This window comes from Aythya ferina (assembly GCF_964211825.1).
Source record: "Aythya ferina genome assembly, chromosome: 12".
Lineage (NCBI taxonomy): Eukaryota > Metazoa > Chordata > Aves > Anseriformes > Anatidae > Aythya > Aythya ferina.
Genome location: NC_140308.1, coordinates 18,503,563 through 18,528,636, shown reverse-complemented (window position 1 = coordinate 18,528,636; position 25,074 = coordinate 18,503,563). Strand labels below are relative to the sequence as shown.

The 25,074-nt window shown below is 35.5% G+C and overlaps 1 protein-coding gene and 1 long non-coding RNA gene across 2 annotated transcripts in view; both read left to right on the top strand.

Moving 5' to 3' along the window:
* The window catches only part of LOC311443619 (uncharacterized protein), a 248,155-nt gene that overhangs the window by 689 nt on the left and 222,392 nt on the right, over window positions 1-25,074 (top strand). The gene's annotated exons all lie outside the window — the stretch shown is intronic.
* Window positions 12,682-25,074, top strand: part of LOC311443620 — a 38,688-nt gene continuing 26,295 nt past the window's right edge. The window contains exons 1-2 of the long non-coding RNA XR_014697356.1: window positions 12,682-12,719; window positions 12,809-12,892. This is a non-coding gene — a long non-coding RNA (uncharacterized lncRNA). The remainder of the gene's footprint in view (window positions 12,720-12,808; window positions 12,893-25,074) is intronic.

Genomic DNA, 25,074 nt, shown 5'->3' with positions numbered 1-25,074 from the left:
TCTTGTGGTGTTTTGCCACACTGTGTGTTATAAAACTTGTTCTCAGAGCTGAATTTACTGTAATCTGTATAATTCTGAAAGAATTCTTTATAGTCTGTGTTCAGAGGTTATTTACATCATTGCAATGGCCTGAAACTGCTTCCAGGGAAGTCATTCTGAGTGACTATGGTTCTGTAAGATATGATAAGACTAAGTAGCATGTGACATTTTAACATACAGGACAAACTAAAGCCCTTTTTAAGTGGAAAAGACCAATATTATAGAAAAGGCTTACTTCTGTTTACAAACAAAGATAAATGTAAACAGTTGGATTCTTTGGGGCTTTGAATGTTTGTAAAACAAGTTGGATTTTTCTTCCTGCATTGTTGTGACTGAGAACTCGAAAAAATATTTTGATTGTATCAGTTACTTTTTTTTTTTCTTTTTCCCCCATTTTGAAACTGCAGACTTAACCTTTCTCATACTTCGTAGGAGTTGTAAGCCTCTTGTCCCAAGCTTATATTCAGGTGTACTAAAACCAGACATGTGCTAGGTTGAGAACACCAGAAATTCTGGTACTTTTTATAATAGGTTGCTTCCAAAAAGGATTTGTCAAGGAAGAAAGACTATTCCTACCTACAAGCTGTTTACAGTAGAATATCCAGAATGCTAGGCCCTGTTCAGTTGGAGGGGAGATTTCAGTTTCCTGACCTTTTGGGCACATCTTGTAAACTGACTTGAGGGAAGGCAAAATGCAGCATGTAACTGGTAGCCGTTGAGGCAATTGGTGACAGTGCCTGCTGTTGTATTTCCAGCTGGAACACCAATGGGACATCTCACAAATGGTTCTGACTGTACAGTAAGCAAGTTGTTGGCATTATTTGTATTAGTGTTAGAGAAATACTGTAATCCATAAGTATTTTTTAATTTAATCTTTTAAAATAGTTTGCACCTACAACTTCTTGCTTTGCATTAAAATGCCTGCAATTGAAAAATAGTTGTATAAATGGTTTTGTGAAACTGTGTCTTCCTGAAGTGTTTGGGCTTGAGTTGTATACTTGAAATAGGACCTGTGCTAGTTCAAACAATGTGGAAATAGAATCTTTAAGTTATTTCTGATCATAAACAGCTGTGCAGTCTATGATGATGCACTTTACAGATTCTGCTATGATCCTCATCATTAGTCGTATGGTCTTCACTGGGGTTATTCTTATGCATAGATTTAAATATATGTTCTACTCTTTGCAGGGTGGAGACCTACAATACTGGTTTATAGAAAATATCCTGCATTAATTTGAGTAGCAGAAACTTTAATTGGTAGTAATAACATAAATAATATAGTTGCATAATATTTCTAAATCAATACCTTAAATTCCATATATCTCCGACCAGAAAAACAACCATGCTAGGGCTCTCAAATCTTTGTGTAATATAATCCTAAAACTTTAGACAGTTTCTGATTATATCAAACTTTCATTAGGGGATTTTGCTATATGCTTGAATTATTTTTTGTTTGTTTACAGAAGTACAAAACGACAAGAAATGGTTTGATATAAAATAACTTTACAATGCTTTATAAGGATGAACTTCTAGACTTTTTTCATGTCTCCAGTTATGCCTGGCAGACTTTATACTTGCTTGAAGCCCTGGTGACACTTGTGATTAAGAAGGTTTCCCTTTTGTAGAGCTTATTGCAATGCAGAGGCCTTAATGAACTCATAGATCAAAGCTTTTTTCACTTATTTCTTCAGTATCAAGAGCCAAACCTTTTGAAAATAATCCAAAGCGTAGGTTCTGTAACTAGCAGTTTCTGTTATTAAACCTTTTCTGTCCCTTAGTTTTAATTGATTACTTTTTTATTTTTGTTCCAAACTATTTTAAAAAGAATCTGTTGTGAACATTTGAATCTTTATAAAAGAAAAGACAAAAGTATTGAAATTATATATGCATCAGTCGCTGAAAATTGGTAATATTTTTCTCTGCATAATGGCATTTGTGTTTGTTTTTTGAGGCTTTTTGAGTGTGTTTGCTGGAGTTTCCTAATTAGTTACAAAAAGCTGCAGGTGTATTGGCAAAGACTGGTATTTAGTCTGGGAAATATTCCAGAAGACATTTTTTTTTTTTTAAATGTAAATATTTAACTCTATTATGAGTCACTTCAAAGGTGCCATACTATATGTTTGCTGTGTATTTAAATGCTATGGCTTCAGTGGAATAACTGCCAAAACACCTGATCATGTTAAGAATATAATTGTTGTGAGAGGGCACTGAACACCACTGAATGACTCATAGAGATGACAAGTGGTATTTGAAGGGAAGTCACCCTCATGCAGCTGTCTGAGGAATATATAGCCCAGCTTCAGCTGCAAAGAAAGTGTGCTTGCTCAATTGCCCCTCTGTGAATTAAGAAGTGGTTAACTTTAGCAAAGTTTCTGCAATTGCAAAAAGGAAAGTGGTAGTCTTGGTAAAGCTCTTTCAAATAATTTTTTTTAGTTCATGAAAAGCTAGACTTAGAATCCATTATGGTTTACTTCTGCAGCCTGATTTTTTTTTTTGTAATTATTATTTTCATAAATGAATATCTTGCTCCTATTCTCACTACAGGAATTTAAAGCCTTTCTGTAAAGCACTGACTGTGGTGGCTAAGCAGTGTTCTTGCATGTACTGTGCCTGTTTGGTAGCTGACTGCTTTTGGGCTGGGGCCTTCCAGGGGGGTTCTGCTCTTCTGGGAAGTTTACTCCAGTGTAAAGTTGGTGGACAGCAGCACCAACAGTTGAAAGGTGTAATGTGTGTAATAAGCTCCAAGGCTTACAGACTTTCTATGAGAATACTCTAAAGTGGGATTAATTGTCAGCTGTTGTAAAATAGAGTATTTTCACCAATTTCAGTTAAATTTGATGTGAACCAACTGGACATGCTAGGCTTGCATAATAGTGGTGAAAATAGCAAACTGAGCTGTCCTTCTTTACATAAAAACACTGATGCGTTAACATTTGATTCCAGTGTATTTTATTGCATGTCACAGAGCAAAGATAGTTTAATTAAATATCAGTGAAGGGCTTTTTCTAGACAGAGACCTCTGGGAATTGCTTTAACCCTCTAACATTTAGAAAGCATATTTCGAGAAATGGGATGCCTCTTTTTATGTGCTTGTATTAGCAGTGGTGGAAGAAAAGAAGGCGTTTTCAGGAAGGTATGATCCCATTTCACCCTGCTCCACCAGACATCATAGAAGTTAGCTCTACATTTTGTATTCTAATGAAGGCTCCTAGATCAAACTCTTGGAGAAACTTGGAAGTTATTTCATATGACAGATGAAATTTTGGAAATTTCTGTCAGTTATATCATGAACTTCCTTGTACTGGTATCCTCTCAGTCTCCAGTCATCTGCAGTCTATTAAGTCCTAAAACAGCAAACCTTTTCATAAATGTAGAAGTACAAGAAGTCAGCACTATCTTTGACTGCATTTGAGCACTGCTAAATGCAGTTTTGCCATGGAGATAAAATATTATTGTTAGAATTCCCTGCCTGGTCAATGTCTACTGTTCAGTGGTTTAAAACCATCCCCTATGACTTAAAACACTTTATATTTATTTAAACTTGTGTATTGCTTCTGAGTGCAGTTAACTGATAGTGATTTTTATTAGGTGAGGATCAGAAAGGGATTAATGGTTTACTGATTTAAATGCTGACTGATTTAATTTTGTTTATTTTTGTACTGTAAACAATTTTGAAGTGTAGTCTTTTCACTCTGCAGTCCTTGAACAAGTAAAGGTGACAGAAATTTTAGGATTTTATCTTTTTAAAGATTCTCAGTCATGCCAAAGATCAGATTGTTGAAGGCAATAATGTACCCAATGCCTATTTATATGACTAAGTTACTTTGGAATAGAGCAGTTCTTTCCAAATACCTTTAAGAAGCTCCGGATTATTTTTTGCTTACAGCAATGTAATATGGGAGTTAACTGTGTTGGTATCATTAGGTCTTTTGTCACTTGAACACGGAATGAATAAAAAGGACTTGGTTAATAGTTCTTCAGTGTTTGATCTCTTTCCCTGAAAAACATTTCATACTGTAACCCTGGTGCCTTACTTGCCCGTCAAGAAACTCCTTACTATTGTAGCTGTGGTACCAGAACTACCCACTGAGTTGGTCTGCCCCACCTCAGAGGCACTGTGTGACCTAGGTTAGTTGTTAATGAATTGTGTCACCTTGTCGCTGACAGATCGATTCTATCAGCTTCACTAATTGAGAAACATCATTGCTCTATAGAAGTTACTTGAAATGTGATTTATTCAGAAATATGTTAAGAAAAATCAAGTTGATATGGTTTCTTTAAGAAAGAAACTTCTATGAACTGTAGGTTTTATGTTCACTCTAGCTGTTTGTTTCTGAGAGTTTCCTCTACAAGGCAAAACTCTTCATATATTTTAATTAAAAGCCAGAGAATAAATAAATTGTCCTTGGCATATGTCATGCTAATGAGCACTGGTTAGTTTGAAAATACATGTTCATTGGTTTTACATGATAATTTCCCTTTGAACCAAAAGACACTGCTTATACAGAAACATTTTCTGGTAGCAGTAGGGGGCATCATTTCACTTTTGTAATTCTTCAGAGACATTATCCCAGTGCATTGTGTGCAAACTGAATTTTCTTTTTTGTTTATGGCATTAATCCTGGGGTTAAGGTTGGCCTGTGGTGAGCAATAATAAGTTTAACCTTTGACTTCATACAATAAGATGTAATTTATCATTTCTAGACTCTTTTGTAAGTGCCATTACCCTCACTTCTGTTTAAGATAAACTGAGACAAGCGAGTACTTGATATCACTTAATATCAGTGATCTTTAGATGCAAAACATAAATCAAATTTACTTATTGTATGAGCTTAGTTCTTTATCCTATAATTAAGTCTTTTAAACAGTACAGATTTTTTTTTTTATTTTGAAAGTTTGTATTAGTCAATTTTTATAATTCATAGAATATGTCCTTTACATAGATTTCAAACCAGTAAGTATGAATCATGGAATGCCTAAATATAGAAACTGTAAGAAATGTGGAAACAAACCAAGCAAGATATTTACACTGTTATATTTAAGTGCTGTGTATCTGTGATCAGGAAAATATTTTAAAATTATGACAGTGCTCATTTAAATACAACCTAAAGGCAATTTAACAAGTAGCAGCAGGTAAATAGACCGTTTTTTGTGGCCATTATTTTCACTTAAAAGGTATGTGTATCTGCTATTTGTAAAAACTCGCTACTATTTGAATTGTTAGTGAAAGTTTATTTTAAAGCACTGTTTTTAAATTTGCATTGTATATCTACATTGCTTTTTTGTCTTGTAATTGAAGAACAAATAGCAGGTTTACTGCTCAATACTTTTTGAGGAAGAAAAATGTATACTTTTAAATTGCACATACTGTGAGTGCAGTGAGTATACCTGATCTTTTTTTCTCTGATGAGAAAGTGCTGATTCATCATAAGCATTTGGGCAGGGTGGGAGGCATGAAGCATATGCTGACTTCATACAGCATGTTTTGGTTTCAGGGAAGAACTATTCAGATACAATCATTCAGGCTTGTGTCCCTCAGAAAGACCAGAATTTTGAATCTCTCTTTCTACTGTATCAGACCTATTATATTTTGATAATGGGACCTGTTTTTATCAGCAATCATCGCCCAAAATTTTGGCATTTTCATGAATTTTAAATAGAATTTAAAAGGTAGAGAAAAAAAAAAAAAGAATAGAAATAAAGGTTCTGTAATGCTATTTTGGAAGAGTACTAATGTTTGGTAAAGTTCAAAATGTATTTTTCAGCCTTGATTTAATCTCTTGGCAGAGAAAAACAACTGTAGGAACTCAGCCTATTTATGGGCCCTTCACATGAAAGCTTATATAGAAAATGTTTGTAATTATGTAATTTGCATGGTAGTACAACCATGATCAGTACATTTGGTCTTTGTATCACTAAGGGCTACTTGATGGTAGTTTCAGTCCAGCTCCTAATTTTAGAATAATTGTTTTTAGAATAATTATTCTGTATTATATATAGCAATTATACTGGCTGACAGTATGTGTAATATGTGCTGATATTTGAATCTTCACTAGTTCATTTAAGGGAAGCTGTCTTTTGGCTGAGCTTTCTCATTTAAAAAAAAAAAAAAAAAAAAAAAAGGCAATTAGTTGATTAGTGTAGCCCTTGCTGGCTACTTATAGGTAAGAGATGAGTATAATATTATGAATCCAACAGTACCAGCTGCCTCTTATAATACACCACAGACGAAGGTGGATTGTGATGGTAATTAGATTCCTCAAAATCATAGAAGGATAATTTTGAAAATCTTCCTTCAGCCTGTATGGCATAGATATTCTTTGTAATTTCCATTCAGTTTGATTTATTTTAGATAATGAAGCTGTAATAGTAAGAATGGAAGATACCATCAGTTACTTACTCTACCTTTATACACTACAGCTATACTGAGTCGAATGTGCATAACTGTGAATTAAGGAGGGAGAAGTTATTCTAGTGGTATGGGGTGGACTGAGGGGAGAGAGAAGGATTTGTTTTGTTTTTTGTTTTTTTTTGAAATGTCATACACATTCAAAAAGATTGTTTTTTACTAGACCAGAATGCTGTATATGAGAACAGAAGAGCTACGTGAAGAAGGAAAGGTGTATTGGCTGTTGGTGAACCAAGAACACGTATTCTACTAAGCTATTATACACACTATAACATGCCATATGAAATTAATTATGTTTTTAATAGATACTAAATCTTAGGAGTGGCAATCCTTCTTACAGTGTTGGAACATCAAGTAACTTGGTAACTTTTGGTAACTTCCACAAAAAAACAAAGGAGTATTCTTCAGCTAATGATATTAAACAGATACTTTGCATATTGATCGGTTGTTAGAATACCTATAAAGTTTTGAAGCTTGGAAAGCAAATTCTCTTGTACTCTAAGATTTTCTAGATAGAAACGTGTCTGCGTGCTGAGTGTGTGCATTTGACTCATGAACTTTCAATAAAAAGATGATCTGATTTGGTGCAGCTGCTTTTTTCTTCACAGTTGAGGATACCTGGTAAGGTTATCAGAACTGTTAAGACTGGAAATTCCAGTCTGGAAGTTGAAAATCCCAGATAAAGGAAATGCAAGGATACTAGATATCACTTAAATACATTAGTCTGCCATTGAAAGTGGTGAAGATGAGGTTTATACTGCAAAATGCTATGGTTTCTGCTTTGCAACCATTTTCGGGATAAGTCAAGAGGCTCTTTTGTCTGGCATACTAGCAGCTATTAATATTTAATGCACAGTTATGATAAAAGACAGAATACTGGGACAAGACAGATGATATTTCTTCTGAAATGTCTGTATTGGATAGCTCCTACTACTAAAGTGCTGCCTTGACTACGAGGACCAAGAGAAATACGGGAATGCCATGTATTTTATCTGCTTGAAAGGAGTTGTCCCTGTGGACCCACCAGAAATGCAGCTAACACAGTTGCTACTTCTTTTGCTGTCACCGTGTCATTCCCAAGTTGACTGAGGAAGTCATACACATAGGAGGGAGGGGAATGGAAAGGGGAGTCCTCACCTGAAGATGTTAGTCCTACATGTACATAGCTGGCTTCAAGCACTTTCATCCCGCATGTCCTCCGATGTGTTGAATGCTAACAGCAGAAGCTATCAAACATATAGCTCTGAAGTCTTTCTTAATTCAAATATTTCTTTGCCGAGATGGAAAAAAGTTGAGAGAGCAATGGGAAAACTGTCTGCATGACTGATGATGTCTGCTGGGGATAAAACATATGTCTGATACCCACATACGTTGTATTCCTAAAATATAAATATAAACTGACAAATTACTAAACTAATGGTAGCCATTGAAAGGCTAAGCTCAGGTGAAATATGGCTCTGAGCCCTGATGGGTGAATGTACAACCTCATTTTCCTTGTGTATTTCTTTGTGCATTTGATATAGAAGTTGTAATCAACAAATACTGCAAATAAGTATGTCGCCTATGGGGAGGGAAGGAACATTTCTTGCTTGTCAGAGGCAGCAGACAGGAAGGTCTTGCATGACTCTTCGTTGTAACTAAGTGGAAACGTCCTTTTTCCACTGGGTGGATAGTAATTGTGGCAGCTTTGCAGGCTTAATGTCAAGTGACGTGAGGTTGTGTGTGTGATATAGTGTTTTTTGTTCCTGATGTTTTTTTAAGCCACATCTCAGTGGCACTGAACATGGATTGGGATCTTCATTCTACCTTTCCTTCCTGGGGAGTTTCTCCTTCCTTACAGCAGGCTTTTTTAGGTCAGAAGAATGGTTAGACTTTAGAAATTGCAGGTTAAGATTTGGAGAAGACGGAAGTTGTGGCTCATGTGGAGCAGAGGAGATAAGGATGGTAGATGAAGATGAATAAAGTCTTGCAGCAGGGGGCTTCTGCTGACCCATTACTTTTAATCCTTCCAAAGCTTTTCTGTGGTGGATGCTAGCTCCAGCTGCAGCTGAGTCATTGATGTACCTAAACCGGTGCAGCTTCTGGGGAAGTTTCTTTTTGCAGGAGCAGAATGTTTCAAATAAGGATAAATTCTCCTGGTGCAATTATTTGCTTATCCACATTACAAATGTGTACTGATGCTGCTGGCTATCAGTAGCATTTCACTGGGGCATGTTCCTTTTTATAGACAGGGACTTAAATACTGAGGAAATTAAGTGGGAAACTATAAAGTGAGTGAAAATTCCCCCTCATACAAATAAAAATGAAATGCTAAAAACTCTTTTGAAATTTTCTTGTGCGGGAGAGGCTGTACTAATTGTGGTTATTTATTCTCTCCTCTAAAATCTGCACTGCTTTGGCCAGTGGCCAGGAGAAGAATTGCATTCTGACAGTTTTGCCTTTTTATAATCCTATCAAATACTCTTAACTACCCAATTAAGGCAGTTTTTCTTCCACTAACATGCCTTTTTCCTTGTATTTTCTGTCAAGATTTTTTTTTCTGGATTTAAATGCTTGAATTACTGCTTCAAAAGGACAGTTGAACATTTTTAGATATGCTGAGATTGCTTCAGGTGATTTTTTTTTTCTGATGGGCTGTTATGACTTAAGGGTTCTACAGATCCTAATGTAGTGGCATCTGAAAGAAGTTTCTGTGCAGGTGAAGTCTGGCTGTGGGTTTCAATGTGTTCATTTTCTCTCTGTTCTTGTAATACAAAAAAATCTGGGGAATTTTCAAGGATTGCAGTACACTTCATTTTCAGTTGTCAAGATAGCTGACAGTTCATTGTAGTATTATGAATAAATTATTCTGGGGTTCACACTTAAAACAAAGGCATAAGTGCTTCCTTTTATGTATTTATTTTTTTTTTGTCTGACAGCTTAAACTTATATTAAGCGTAGCATCACCTGGATACATACTGCATGAAAATATAGACTATTAAGAATGAATTATTAACCCAAAGCTTTTGCTCTCTCAGATGCATTGGAGTTACTCTGCAGGCTACTAGGGGCATATGAACGTGAGAGAGAATAGGAGGCTTCTAATAAAACATATAACAGGCTGTAGTATCAGCAGATGTCATTGTTCAGCAACTATTTTCCATAAGAGAGAGTTCTTTATTGCAAAGTGGTGTGCAGAGATGCCTAACCATGTTAGGAGAACAGGAGCACTGTAGTTTGTATATTTACTTTAGGTAATGTTTTGATATCTAAGGTAACTGCATTGCTAGGATTGTGGTTTAAATGTAGCTGGTAAACCCATAATCCAATCAGCCATTGTATTTGGTACATGTTTTTTAACAGTGATATTTGAAATGTCAAAGTTTAATCTCGTCTCAGTGCTGTCTGGGGAGCTGCCAGTCTCCATGCACTTCTGCAAGACTCTTTAGAACAGTCAGCTTGCTGGAAACTAAAAGAATGAGCTGTCAATATGGTCTTTTAAATTAAATGTTTGGTGAACTTTGGTGGTGACTTGGAAATAGCATAAATGTATAGGCAGCATCTGCCAAAATCAAGATTGCAAAGTTTGTCTTTTGTTCTTGGGTTTCTTTATATTGGATGAGTAACTGAAGAGCATTAGGGTACATGTTTGCAGCTTTAGGAAGACTACCTTTGATTTTGGTGGATTTTTTTGGTGGATATTCTCAGTGACTTATTACTGATTGTCAGAAGGAATAGTATAGTTTGAGCCTGATTCTTTTTTTTCACTGTAGATCTAGAATGCCTAAAGATATGGAGAAGTATTATCAGAATGCTCCATATAAAGAAAATGACTATGACTTGAACAATTTGAGAAGGTTTCCTGTTGCTTTTAATGTAAAATTTAATGCTAAGACTTTTTTTTTTTTTTTGTAAAAGGAAAACTCAAAATCACCTGTCACCATGGAAAAAAGTGTTGATCCCAAAATAGTTCAGATAGTTAATATGCCATCCTCAAAACCCTCAGTTAGTGTCATGCAGGGTCAGAGAAAATGAAGTTTAGAGTTGGCTAAACTATATGCAGTTTTTTCCAGGTGACTTCAGCTCTGGCCATTAGCTGCCCAGTAACTCTAGTATCCAATGCAGTGTGAGAGTATACTGAAAGTCTGCCTGTGTGATTGTTTTAAAATGTACAGAGGAGGTGAAATGATGCTGTTCTTCCCACTTTTACTATCTTCCAGGTTACTTTACTTTTAATGTTTAGGTAATCATCTCCAATGTTTCTTCTATCACCTTCTTTCAAGTTTGAAACCTTGATTTATTTATTTATTTATTTATAAATTAAATTAAATTTTACTTTATTTTACTTTAACAGTATATCAGCATCTAGAGGTGGAATGAATGCAAGTATTTGTTAGGGGTAGGGAAAACAAACAAAATAAAAACAATTAAACAGGTTATTTCAGACATTCTAGTCCACCATATTTGAAGTGTGACCTGCAGAAGTGCTGTATCAATGCTCTTTGCTATTGTCATGCTTTATAGCAAACAGCATTGTTTAAAGGGGTCTGGACTTGACAGATTCATATATACATTCTTTGGAAAGTTCATGACTGTATGAAGATCTGCTTGATTTATTTTTTAGCTGCAAAATTGAAGTTGGTATTTAGGGATTATTTTACCTGTTGAAGATAACAGGGATGAATTTGAACTCAAGCTTGACAAGTTTCATTCAACTCTAGTATGCAGGACATTTTTCTGGTTCTTTTTCAGATGGAATCAAATAAGTTATAAATATGTCTTTAGGTACATTGAAGAATTCAAATAAATGTGAAAATGTCTTTGAAAATAAAACCTGAAAGAATAAGAACAGTGCCCTTTTTCAGCATTGAGTTCTGGTCTTCTGCATGGATGCTTGAATTTCTACAGATCAGAAGGAATTAATAGCTCTTATTCTGTACTAACAATGCAGCCAGCCAGGAGACAAGTTGCACCCTGGTTTTCAACTATCTTTACAGACCTATGATTCCTAGTTTCCATGGATGTTTGTGATTTTAAGAAAGCAGTTGTATAATTTATTTGAAATTGGACATACATAGAAATACCTGGTGTTCACAAAGCAACTTACTAGTGATCCGAGTGACGGAAAATTCATTCCCTTTGATTAACAGAACCACCTTTACTGTTATGGATGTAGAAGACAGTAATTAAAATATATTTAATATAAGCCACCCTCATTTTGAAGCTGCCTCAGTTTGCAGCCCTGAAGGAAGCCAAGTAATTAAGTTCGGAGGCAGCACTGAAGTGAAGATACATGGTACTAGCAAAAAGATAAATAATGATTTGGACAGCACTAGCATAATAGAAGGCTTCCATTAGATTCTAGAACACTGTTTGTGACCCTTAGTGGATGCACTGCACTAAGTGATGTTAATTTCATTAAATGTTAATTTTGGATATTTTACATAGAGATAACAATGTTAAGCCATTATTATCTGTGGTTATTCTCCACAACGTCCATTCCCTGCTACAAAAGTAATGCTGTACCACTCAAGAGCCTGGTTGGAGTTGGCAATCAAAATCTCTCCAACAGTGAAAACAAACAACAACAGAAAAGCAACCCCCCGAACAATCAAACAAACAAACCCCACATACAATCTGAAAACTGTTGCAAGATCAGACAATAAAGAGGAGTCATTTCAGATGGAATTAAAAGCAGCAATTGGAGCTGTCTGTGGATGGAGTGGGAGTGGCAGATAGATGGGATGTGAGTAGGAGTGGTGATGCTGGCCTTGGAAATAATCATTTCTGTGGGCTGGGTAAAACACGTAATTACATGATCCTAATTCCATGGGAAGTGGGAGTTAAGTACCCATCTCTGAAGCTAAAACTTGGAGATCTTGATATTGGCAGGGAAGATAAATATATCACTGTCTGAAACATTAATTTTTCTGAAAATCTGCAGCTATATTTGTCTCTTCACAAGCTCTGTGAGAGTTTGAATGAATAATTCCAGAATGACTGTCAGTTTCATTTCTGTTATTTCAGTTCTACAACTTAGATTCTGGTGTTTCCTATATGTTAGCTGTGATGTAACATGCGCTAACTGTCTGTGTGTGTGTGAATTGGTAGGGATACGTTTCCTATTTCACTGATTTTTAATTGACTGACTTAAATTGACAGCACTAGGAATTTTATTGTCTGTAATAAAATCAGCAGGAGTATATGTGTGTGTTTTTTTTTTGTTGGTTTTTTTTTTTTGTTTTTGTTTTCAGATTTCAGAACACATAACAGTTTCACCAAGAGAGTCAGCGTAAGTTACACTAAACTTCAAAATGCCTCTACCATGGAAGTATTTTCAGCACAATTTTGTTCAGGCTTCCATTTGCAATATTCTGCTAGGTGGTGTGAAAGAATGCATCTTCCAACTGAAACCAGTTAACACATCTGATATGAAGAGCCTAAGAGGATTCTTATCTTGTTGAGGTAAAACTTGTCTCAGGTCTTTCTTATGAAAAAGAACAGAAATAAACCCTGCATTCCTGGGCAACAAGGCTTCTCAATAAAAGAATTTCTATTGGCTATGAGTATATGTGAGCTTTTGCTGAGAGCATACTGGCTGCTAAATTTTCCTATACTCACTCACTGCACTGTCGGTAAGCTGCTGTGTTATAAAGTGCTTTGGGACACTCTGTCCATAAAGAGGTACAATACAGAACCAAATTCTGTTTTATTTGATTCCCTGAAATGGTGCAATTCATTTTAAGTAAATACTGTTGTCAATGTGATCTGAAATCATTCTATTTAGGAATCTGACAATGTCAATACAACACTCTTCTGAATAGCTCATCTGAATACCAAAAGGAAATAATAGGAGATTACATTGGTAGGAATAGTCAGAAAATACTATGATGGATAATGTGTTTCAAGGGTAAAGGATATTCATTGTACCTAGTAAATTTCAGGATTTTGTATCCTCTCTCCCTAGTGTTGTCAGCTAAATTTTTTCAACAAGTTTTGCTACACAAAAAACGATAAAACCATAAAGCCAGTGGCATTACAGTAGCATGAAACCTGCATGTGCATTAGAATTACTCTGGTATTTTAATGTGTTGAAGAGCTGGAAGTTTTGTGTGAACATTTTTGTCTAATATTTTGTATTTTAGTGGGTCACAATTAAATGCATATCTGTTATATCTTGAATGCTAGCTGGAAATATAAGTGAGGTGGCAAATAATTGCATGTAAGGATGAGGCAGTAACCCCATTCACATTCCTTTTGTGTCTTTTTTTTTTTTTTTTCTTTTTTTCTTTTTCTGCTATCTATTTACACATTTCTATCTTTATGAGATTGCCTGTTAGGCATGCTCCAGAAAGGATTCTCATTTTTCATCTCTGTTACTCCTTAACTAGAATCCACAGAATCAGCAACAGTGCATCAACTATGATCTCAGAAGAGTTGGTAACTATGTACTTTGATTTCAGAGAAGTAATTGTTAAGAATATATTGCAGTTTTGTGAAGTGCACATCTACTTAACTGTCTACCAGTCCATTATTGTTGTATGTACTGCATATAATAAGATCAGTTTGCTGTGATAAATATTTTAGAAAGGGTGAAGGAAAGCTGCAGAGGAGTCGTTGGACTGTTCGCCCTAAATGTATTGTTTAGAAACCAGGTGTAAAGGGAATCTTCAGTGGTACCTCTATCTAGTACTTGGACAGCAGCGAGAGACTGTCAAGGTTTAACTGAGAATGGGTTTTGGATCCATGACTGAGGAGTTTTTGAAAGGATGACTGCAGACAGAAAGAAGTGCTATTGGCCCTACTAGGGGCCAATATATATAGCATCCTCTAAACAAACTTGAATTGCTATTGCTAAATTTCTTGAAAGTTTACCTTTTGCCTCTTCTTTTAAGTTCAATATCCTCTAAGAATTTTTCGTTTTATAGAAGAATAATAGGCTGTATTTTGCTGTTTACATTTTGCAGTTCTACAGCTGCCAGTGCTAACAGTTTCCCAGTAATAGAGTGATTTTATTCAGATTTCTCAGCCTTTGTGAAGGTTTGTGTTCTGGATGGGACAGTTTCTTACAGGAGTCTGGACCTTCACTGCAAGGATAATGATTTGGGCATACTTGAAAAATGTAAAGTTTTTTTTTTTTTTCTGATCCCTCATGACTCTTTTCTGCTAATATAAAGTCCCATAAAGTAACACTGCCTGGAGCTGTCACATTCATACATACACCTTGTTTACTAATTCTTCTGAAAAGCCAACAAATGCAAATTGGGAATCTGACTGAAAAGATACAAATAGGAGTGATATGCATGCAGAACCTTTACTGTTGCCCCACTGCTGAGGGTTAGCTGAAATTCTATTGTGTTTGCTTTTTAATGGTGTATGTATCAGTTCTATAAGTACATTAAAGGAGGCTGTAGCGAGGTGGGGGTTGGTCTATTCTTCCATGTGCCTGGTGCCAGGACGAGGGGGAATGGGCTAAAGTTGTGCCAGGGGTGTTTTAGGTTGGATATTAGGAAGAACTTCTTTACTGTAGGGGTTGTTAGACATTGGAATGGGCTGCCCGGGGAAGTGGCAGAGTCACCATCCCTGGAGGTCTTTAAAATACGTTTAGATGTAGAGCTTAGGGATATGGTTTAGTGGAGGACTTGTTAGTGTTAGGTCAGAGGTTGGCCTTGATGATCTTAAGGTCTCTTCCAACCTAGACAATTCTGTGATTCTGTGATTCTTTCCCATCCTTGGGTTTTTAGCAGCTTATACAAGAATGATAGTGGGGAATAAGGGCTCATAATAGACTATAGCTTCTACCACTAACTTCTTTGGCTCTGTAGACACTATGTATTATAGCCAAAGACTATATTCTTACTTGGATACCAGAACAGAATTCCAGTTTTCTAGTGTTCCATAGAAAAAAGAAAGCAATTTGAGAAATAAAAAATACGGAAATGTGTCTGCCATTCTGAATGTTTTTTGTTTGTTTGTTTGTTTGTTTTGAATGCAAAGTAGTTGGATACAGTTTTGGGTGAAATGCATCTGAAATGATCTGTTCTCAGTCAGTGATTTCACATGTCAGAAGTCTCACAACCCTGTTAGTGTTATGGTTCACTTCTTTCATCACTTCTTTCTGGCAGTATTGTTTAACTCAATTGCTGTCAGGTCTTTGTAAGGAGTAAAACCATTAGATACAAGGCCAAAAGTTAACATTCACAAGAGAATAAATAAGGAAAGAGTAGGATTTCCTACTATAATACTTTTCTGAGTTGTAATTCTACCAGAGAGGATCTCCAGAGTAACTACACATAGTTGATAACTGTTCTGCAGCAAGCTCAAAGTGGATTCATTCTTTAACTCTCTACAGCATAACTTACCTTAGGTTAGAGACAGGAGAAGGAATATAGAGGTTTCCAGGGTGATTCCAGGTGATTTCTTGGCATCAAGGTGATTTCAATTATTAGATCAAAAATGAAGAGGAAGAATCAAAATGTTAATGTGTGCCATCAGATCAGTACAAAATTTGAACCGTGAGAAACACAGAAACCTCACAGAGGAAATGCATAGTTCGATTAGAATATATATATATATATATATATATTTTTTTTTTTTCTTGTGGTTTTGAGTTAAATAGCTTTCATAGCATCAATTCATGAGTAGTCAGTAAGAAGCATTGGTGGCTAACTTCTTGTCTTTGTCACAGACTTTACATTGCTTATAGTTATTTTAGCTGGATCAGTTTTCTATCTTTGTAAGGGTATAGAATTGATAGAGAGGGAGAGAACAAGCAGTAAAATGCTGGAAATAACACTTAAACTTTGTAGTGGAAAACCACTTTGTGAAGGGATAATCTTTTTCTTAGAGTTCTCTTTCACTTTTAGTGTTCATCATGGCAGTTTATGTTTCTGATGAATTTCTCTGATACTTTAAAACATGAAAATGTACATATTGTACATATGAAAGAAAGAACCAAAAGTGAAATTCAAACCAGGATTTTGGACTGATTCATTTTGTGTTCACCAAGCCTTGGTGAGAAGCCGACAAGTTGAAATAAGTATTCTGAGGTGAGAAAAAATGTGCACTGCATTCACCAAATGTTCACCTTTTTTTTTTTTCAGATTATTATCCATCTGCTATTTTCAGATATTTGTTGTTGCTATATTTTTTGTGATTTCTCCCCTAAATTCATTTAATTATTTCTTAATTTTCCTGCCAAGTTGTTTTCTTTTAATTTCAATTAGATTCAGCATTATTTACTTTCAAATGGCAAAGTCCTTGAATGACTTTAGCATCAAAGTGATCAAAAGAAGTCACCTGAATTCCCAGTTGCAGTAAAGGTGTGTGTGAAGGATACACATAGGAGATGTGAGAAGAGTGGAAGATGCACTGTGAAGTAGTGTCTGGGCTGTGGAACAGATACTGTTTCTGGCTGCTTGTAAAAGGTCCCATCTACTCTGTTTTTCAAAGGAACTTGTGATAATGTTACTTTTGTCCATTACATGTTTATACTCCAAAGTATTGAAGGAGAGTACTGTATATTTTCACAATAATATTGCTCTTCTTGTGACTGGCATTATTATTTTTCAAAACAATTCCCCTCACCTCCCCATGCTGCTGATTCTCCAGTAATTTCCCAGTATTACAAATTCATGTTTGGTTCTTAGTATTCTTGTGCATCATCAGTGAATGCTGTATGGACCTCTTGCGGTATAGAGAACACAGAACTAGTGCTGCAAATGGTTTTGCTCCTCAGATTTTCTGTAAAGTGAGAGGCCACACAAGGGATTCTCAATCAAGGCATAAGGTTACCTAACAAATGATTTCTCAATACCAGAGCTTTTACTTATGAAAAACTTTAAGAACATCCACAGGGAAAATCTTTGGTTCTGTAGCTTCATATTTAGATTATAGTAGTTGGAAGCTAATTAGCCCTGCTAGCCTTTTTCTTTTAGGCTAATTAGTAAGAAAACTGGATTTAAAAAAAGTCAGTCATTTTGAGAGAAAGAACCTCAACATTTTGTACATAACAGTCCCTTTGGAGGATATTATCTCCATAATGACCATAGGATACTCTCTGTTCTGACAGAATGTAGTTCTGCAATCTCTGGACTCGTTTAGACGATGTCTTAGTCATTAATGATTTTAGGCCTAGCTGCTTGCAATTGCCAGATGAAACCACATGACATGTTGTTTAATTATGCAATGATCAGCAGCCTTTACATTTTAATTAGGAAGCCACTGTAATGAAGCCGTCCCATTTTACATGCGGCTTATTGGGCTGAAAGGTAGTCTTCACTAATTGCTTGTTTGGAAATGTAATTTTGACACAGTAATACAGGTAGACTTGTCTTCCCTTCTAATGTGTTTCCCAGGTTTTTTTTATTATTATTTGGCTAATTAGTGCTAATAATTTAAAAGCTGCATGGCATTCCAGAACTCTTGCTGTTTATGATATGTGTAGTAGTTTCATTAACAGATTTTAGTACCGTTAACACTTGGTGACATACTGCTAGTATCTACTCACAATTTCCTTTGGTTTTGCCAAATTACAGGGACTGTCACACATTTCATTCCGTTAGTTGTGCATGAAAGAGATTCCTGATGCAAGCAGTTTAAAGAACTATGTTTTAATAACCATTTGCTGTACTCTTTAGAGAATATTGGCATTGAAAAATGCATGATTTGTTTGTGTTAAGATTTTCAGTGATTAATTCATGAAGATATCTGCAAGACTGCCAAGGTCTCCAGCATAATGAAAGCCTACCCTTTTATAGTTGTTTGTTTTCATTTCAAATCAAAGCTGTCTTGTTAGTTTGTTTGCTTTTTTTAAAGCATAGTCTGTTCTTTCTACTGGGGTTTTGATAACATTTTGACAAGTAAAAGAATTAATTTGCATTTAAAGAATCAAATAGGTAAAGTTTCCTTCTCCCACTGCATTATTCTGAGATACAATAAGTGGGAACATTTCCCAACCTGCACCACCAATCCAGTCTGAATGCTATATTAAGTCCCTTTCCTATTTAGTTTTTCATTTTATTTGGAACAATAAAATACAGTGCATTGAAGTTCCTCAAAGGGCTGGTATTTGGCTCTGTGTCCTTTCTCCCTTGAATGTAATTTTGCTTATATACAGTTGGGCAAAAAAAAAAAAAAAAAAAAAAAAAAAAGTTGCTTCAGTTAGTCAAGAGACTCAGCAGGAGTGTTTCAGACATGCACTGCTGCTGCTCGATTGGTAGGGTTCTCTAATGGTCAGACTCATATCGATTAATTCTGGGGTTGCTTACTTTCACATGGCATTCACAACCCTTCATTTACACGCCTTCCAAGATCACTAACTTTAGGTTTTTACTTAGCAGCTTCTGCCAACTATATGGGATTAAGATACAGATGAGTATCTCTAAAAAGGACTGTTTCATTGAAAAGGTTTCCTGTGCTTTTCAGGAAATCAATCCCATAGTTTTATCATCTGTTCCTAAAATAAAATAACAGATGAGGAGTAAGAACATCTTTTATTGTGTATTTTTTATTGTACCTAGTAAAATAAAGATTACAGCTTAATGATATCATTTGGCAATACTGAATACATTACAGAAAACTTTGGTTTCACGGGTTTGACCTGGTACAGTTGTTCTTGGTTTTGGGAAACCAGAATCCTGGACTAAGGAGATAAAAAGTGATTGTTGGTAATCTAAAAGTTGAAGTGTTTGAGGAATACTCTGGGCACTGGGGATTAAGTGTACGGGGTATGGCCCTGCAGCAGCAGTGGGAGATGATACTGGCTCTTGGGATTCTCTGGAATTGCTGTAGAAAGAAAGGGAGCTCAAGACCTCTAGCAGGAAGGGAGAGCTCTAGCTGTGAAAAGAATAGAATGTAAAACAGGAATGTGTAATAATATTGAGCTCTGACAGTAAGAATTGTATTTTTGGCACACATACAGCAAAATAAGGTTAGGGTAAAAGCAGAGTTTGAGGAGAGGAATGGAACTGAAGCTTCTAGGAACGTATAGCCAGCATATTTATGTGTGTATGTTGACAGGAAGGCACAACCCCTCCCCCCCCCCCACCTTTTTTTTTTTGTCTTATTTCTTACCTGATCTGGCAGCCTTAAAATATAGCTGGAATGTTCTCTTATGATGGTGTAGCAGGAAATATTCACTTAAACATTTGACACATGCATCATATAGAAAATTTGGTAGCAACCTTCCATTGCAGGCTGTAAGTGATATGACATAAAAATGAATTGTAGCAAATGATTTGCTTTTAAACATTTACTGTGAGGCTCGTATCTTTAGCTACAAAAGCTGTTAATCATCGCCTATTAGGGAAGAGACAGGATATCTGGAAAAGACTGAGCGTCAGGATATTTGAGCAGCACATCTCAACTAAAAAAAATTCATCAGAATGGATTTTGGCAATAGATTGCTCTTGGCTTTGGCCATGCATCTTCCTGTTGGTTACAGGAATAAAAGATGTCTTTGTTGAAACACGGGCAGTGAGCTGCTCTGATGTTTTCCTCGCTGAGCTGCAGTTGTAAATGCAGCTTTGCAAATTCACGGGTTTCAACTTTCTCCTGCCAAAACTTTAGCTTTCAGCTAAAGACAACATGGGTGCATAGCGATCTGAAGTAACTTTTCTATCAAAAATATGACACAAATGAGTTGGTAAGCAGAATTTAATGATGCATGTACTGCTTGTTTCTGATCTTTATATCATTTCAGAAACTAAAATCTTATGCCTTAAACAATTGGACTCGGCTAGCTATTGTTTTCATGTTAACTCTCCATGTCCATCTGTCAGGACTTGATCCTTCATGATGCTAAGTATCTTTGCTTTTATTTCACATAGTACATGAGCAAATACTTCATTTTTACTGTCTCAGTGGTCTAATTCTATTGAGTGTACTTTTGTAGTCTAAAGTCATAACTCCATAGAAGTCAACAGGGTCACTTATGTGCTTAAAACATTGCCAAATGATGAACAAAGTGCTCAGGAAATTGTATTTTAATAGGATGAAACAGACCTTGCTCTTAATCCAAATGGTAAGCCTTTAAAAGAAATTTTCTCAGTGCCCTCAACTTCTCACCTGAAGCATGCGCTGCACAGACTAAATTTCTTGTTATCCACTTACAGTCAGGCCACGCCCATGACATGTTGACACATTTTCATGTTGATTTGGCTAAAAAAAAAATCTTTTCAATAAACAAGTACATTTCAGTTCAAGCTAACATGAAACAATTTATTTTGCCTCTGGTCTTGCAAGTTGAAATTTCTTTTCAGCAAGAAAAAAAAAATCTCTGTGGAAAATTTAGTTCTGCTGATCTTGCGATCTCTTGAAAAATGCTCTCCTTATTCTGATGACCATCCATCTTCCTCCCTTTATGATCTGCTTTTCATGTGCTGAATTTTAAATATTTATTTGGACTTTAGAAAGGTGCCTTTAGTGCAGCTAGTCTTTTAAAAATGGAGTTATCACTATGTGTGGAAAAAAAGATAGCAATGTGAATAAGCATGTCCACTTTATCTTCTCAAATATGTCAACATACTTAATATAAGCATACAATTATTTTCTCCAGTGAATTTAGGCTTCTTTTCTTCATAGCTTTGCAGCTTGATGTTTTAAAAACCTTTAAAATGAGAGGCCTGAAGATGAAGATCATTAAATTTGCATGGAAAAATGAATATCAAACATAAATGATAGCTGAATTTTGCAGTAATGTGAAGGTCCTGAGAGTCTGACCTGTGCAAAGAACAGTATTTGCAAAAGTGCCCTCAAGTGATCTGAAATGATAGGAGGCTTCCCTTTACACTATGGAGAGATTAGAGCTTGATTTTGCATGCTCTCAACCTTGTGCTATCTAAATAGACTTTGAGAACAGGATATATAGTCCTTTACTGTGTTTTCAGTTATTTTGAGATTATAATTTGATCATGCTTTTCTGTAATTTATTCAAGATATTTTCAGTTTTATGCTAACTGCATATGAACTATTTGTTAATATTAAAATCTTTTTTTTTTTTTAAAGTTAAACAATAGCAAAATAGTCATACTTTTAAACTTAGATAACCAGACCTTTCTTTACCTTCATAAGAGAAATTCAAATCTATGTTATTTGCGTGTATGTTTAAATTTTACAACTTCAGTAGAACTGCACAGAAGATGAACTTGGCCTTACTTATCATGTTAAACCCAGAACTTACATTTGTATTTCTTTTGAGGATAGGATGGTGTATGCCCACTTCTGCCTTGTACAAAAGACATGAATGCTTCGCCTGTTGTCAGTAAAATTATGTGGTGGCTGAGACTCAATGTCTGTTATGTACTAAATCCTTGGCCTATTGTTTGAGGGGTATATGCGCTCAGGTTATGATGTCATCGTGATCACTTGTTTCTCATGCCTCTATTCATATTGAGAACTCTAGTGTAAATCAGGATAGAAAATCTTGCTGGATGGTAACAGTGTTATCCACATTATTAAGAAAGAGGTTGCATTTTTTCTGCTATTCTTTAGCTGTTTTGGAACGCAATGGCAAGAATTAGAATAATAACCTCCATATACACTATATGCTTATTTCTGGTTAAAAAAAAAAAAAAAGATATATCTGTTTGCTTTGATATCAACATGGAATCTATTTTCTCTTCTGTAATACAATGTTTATTTGAAAATGTTAATAAATAAGCTCTGGTGGACTAGCTTAATTTTATTAACATTTCCAAAACAACAACAAACAATATGTTTAAGAGTTTTCATTTTACATTTACATGTGTTCCATTAGAGTTCTCGTGGAGAATTTTGAAAAAAAAATTAGTCTCACTCATACCACAGAATAAACAAATGAGTATGGAATACACAGCATATGGAAATAAGCTTGTGTCATTTCAAGAAAAAAATCTTGGTGGACAGAAATTTACACTTGTTTAAAAATGTTACAGTACCCTCTCTTTGTCCTCCAGTAGGACTTAATAACATCTCCTACTTTTATCTGTTTAATTCTAAGTCCATTTGGTTTCTTAATAGCTTGGATTACATGGATGAATTTAAATGTAATTAAATTGAGGAGACTTAAATATTTGAAAAGCTTTTAAATTCTCAGAATATAACTAAAACATGAAGAAATTTACTATGACTTGTCTTTTCGAGAGAGTGGCTTTGAATGTATCTGCATTCAATATAGGATTAGTTAAATCTGACCTATAGAATATTTAAGTTGCCACTATTTTAAAATTGCAGCTATTGAATAAAAGAAAGAATGATGTATCAAAATATCCAGTAAAATATTTTTTCTTCTGTTCTTTTAAAATCAAATACAGTGTTAAAATTCCATTTAGAATAATTGCTTATGATTGCATATCATACAGTATTTTATCTCTTGGTGCTCCTAGCAGCATATTAGCAACTGAAGCTTATGGATTTTTCCAGACAGATTTGTTAAAGTATGCTTTATGTCATTTGTTCAAAAGTTTGTGAAAATCTTTTTCTCATTTGAAATGGTGCTTGATTCCATCCCTGATATAAACTGAAGTAATGATTCTGCCATGTACTGTTCTTTGCTGGCTTTTGTATTGTTCTTATCAGCCCCTACTGCTAAATTAAGTGGCATAATTTAGGGACTCACTCACTTGGCTCTGAAATCACAGTAAGAGCACAACAGTCTCTCAGGCTTGACTTTAAAAACTGTTCCACCAGGTGATTACTTCTGAAATGAATAATCATCATTGCCAAAATATCCCCTTATTGTATCTAAAGCTGGGAAAGAACAGATCAAAGTTCAGGCATGGTAAATTATATGGTAAATTACTTACTGTGCTATATGACATGCTGTAGGTAGATGTCAGACAACCTTATATTGATATCGCTTTCATTATGAACTGTCTTTTTAAGAGAGAAACAAACACAATTAAAAGTAGGCAAGTACATACTGGGTATGCAGCTGAACTAGTTAAAGGTGCTTAAATCACCAGCTGGTGGTTTTTCTGTTAATCATGTCGGCTTCAGGTTTGTAACATTACTATTTGCCATATTAGATCTAAATTAGATACTTCTGTAATTCAGATCAACTATCCAACATGTAATAAGATGTTGAAATATTAGTGGTTGCATTAGGATTTTTATGATCCTGAATTTTAATTATGCTGTGTTAGCATAGCTGGTAAAATACCTGAGAAGAATGAACAGGATTATTGTCCCTATGGTTAACTCAAAATACTAAGTATTAGCTCTGTTATTTGTGCATTGCACAGTACTGCATAGCATTTTAACAAACTGATCTGTTTTGTAAAACAACTGAGGGAAGCGGATAGCTCCTATATGTGCTTAGCAAAGGCCTGAGCCAAAGTCTACCAAAGGCAATGGGAACACTTCTGTGGATTTGAGTTGTTTTGAATTAGGACTGGGTATAGCAGGTTGATCACAGGATACACAGGTCTTTATCTAAAAGCAAGTTAACTGTAGAATTCCACTCACACAGCAGAACAGGTACAAGAAATGTTTGTACCATGCAGAAGCGCAGATTCCTTGCTGATGAGACATTCTCACCATGTCTGAAAGGAAAATTGTTGCTCTTGTTGCTGACAAAACTCATTCCTGGAATGTGAAGGAGTCTGTCTCACAATGAGAACAGATTTTACAGATAGAGAAGAGAAATGCAAGCAGAGTAGGGACATCTCTCTGCAAACAAACACATCACAGAGCAGAGAACTGCACCAGAACCCAAGGCAATGCGAACACGCCAGCTAAAAGGCAGAGCTAACTGGCTTTTTAACTGAGCATTGTTAAGGTGTGCTTTCTTCTGTAGTCTCCTCATGTATTTACAAGCTGGTTCAGGGAAGCAAGAGCACAGGGTCCCCACTTCATTAATACATGTTCACAGTGACTTTTGAGATACGTGGTCCTCTGTAACACACAACAAGGTATAAAATTTGAATCTGTATCATCTAATTTGGTGCCTGAGTTGGTCATTTCTCCTAAGAAGTATCAAAGAATCTACAGCATGCTTATCTGTTGTCTAGATACTGCATGTAGCCAACAGTCAGCCCCATGGATCCACAATTAAATGCTTGATATGACAAGAAAATCAGCTTTCTCTGTTATATTTTCCATGTTCATTCCCAGCAAATATTTTAAAATTTTAGTGATTTTGTCTGAGAGGTAGTTAAATTCTGCCTTTTGTTGTTTTACAAATATAAGTCTTATAATACATATATGGAAATATATACTTAAATTTATCATGTAAAGAGAATGGGATAGGAATTAACATTGCAACTACCCTGAAAGTAATAGAGAAACCTTGAATATTTTCATTTTGTACCATGAAAGATGCTTCACATTACAGAACTGGCCTTGATATATCTCAGAATGAGCACGTTGGGGCTCATTTATACTGAGAAGGCTTTTGGTCATCAGGATGGAGAGAGAAAAAAAGCACAGCACTTCTAACAGATCAGGATGCTCTGCTGGCGAGTCCTTGTACTGAAAGACACATGTGCAGTGCCCTGAAAATTAAAATTCCACACTCTGTTACTCATCAAAAGAATCTAGTGCTGGCAAAGAAAAGCCCTCCTTTTTGTTTCTTCATATGAATTACTAAATGTTAACTAATGCTCAGTGTTCTTGCTGTCTGACTATCTCATTCTAAATCTTGAGCATACCAGCAGGTACTAAATTGC